Genomic DNA, 902 nt, shown 5'->3' on the forward strand with positions numbered 1-902 from the left:
TTTTTGTAGTAGTGTGGCCAGTCGTGTTTGAAGTTCACATGTAGCACCTCTGTCACTCGAATTTTTGCACTTCTTGGTAACTGGTTTTGTATGTGCTCTTGAATATGAAGAGGTTCAATTTATATTTTGGAACATTAGTTATGCTTGAGACCCTGTCAATGTGATTTTGCCGTGACTGTCCGGTCCCTGCCATATAAGCCCTCCGAAGACTTTGGCAGACCCGGCAAGAAATACATGTACTTAAAATCTCGCAATAAAGATTATTATTATTATTATTATTGTTATTATTATTATTTAGAGTAACGTAGCAGTCGATATACCTTGTACTTCAATATCAGTTCCGAAGCCCCTCATGCATTAACATAACAGAGCAATCTTTAGTGGATGGGAGTGCGATTACTTCTCCGTCGCTGAGTCGCTTTGCCGACTACACACCTACAGTGGCGCTGATGTCGTCATCTGGAAAGGGGCCTTCCGACGCCGTCTGTCAATTGAACGCAGTAAACCCGTGCTCATTAAAGCATATATATAAATTGGCAGTATTCGGTATGCCGTACGCGTCGGCCTGCTAGCTCAGTCGGTTAGAGCGTCGTGCTAATAACGCGAAGGTCGTAGGTTCGATCCCTGCGCAGGCCATGTTTCATTTTTTTTTGCTACTAATTCTTTTTGTTCACTTGAAGAACCCTTACTAGTGCCAGCGTGATAATTGTTCACTAAAGCAGCTGCTGAGACGACGGTTTTTGAGAGATCCCGCGAGATCCAAGGTTGGAAGAAACGTCATTTGCTGTCGCTCGCGCCAACGTTTATAGATGCTGTAAACGTTGGCTCGCGCGGCACTGACTTCAGTGGGAACCTAATGTAAGCGATCTCTCGCGCGACTGAGACAAGCGACGCGATGGAGA

The 902-nt window shown here is 44.9% G+C and overlaps 1 non-coding gene across 1 annotated transcript; it reads left to right on the forward strand.

Annotated features, from left to right (window-relative positions):
• Positions 1-562: 562 nt before the first annotated feature.
• TRNAI-AAU (transfer RNA isoleucine (anticodon AAU)) lies at positions 563-636 on the forward strand. Its single transcript has one exon. It is a non-coding gene; the product is annotated as a tRNA-Ile (tRNA).
• The last annotated feature ends 266 nt before the right edge of the window (positions 637-902 follow it).

Source organism: Dermacentor variabilis, chromosome 2 (genome assembly GCF_050947875.1).
Source record: "Dermacentor variabilis isolate Ectoservices chromosome 2, ASM5094787v1, whole genome shotgun sequence".
Lineage (NCBI taxonomy): Eukaryota > Metazoa > Arthropoda > Arachnida > Ixodida > Ixodidae > Dermacentor > Dermacentor variabilis.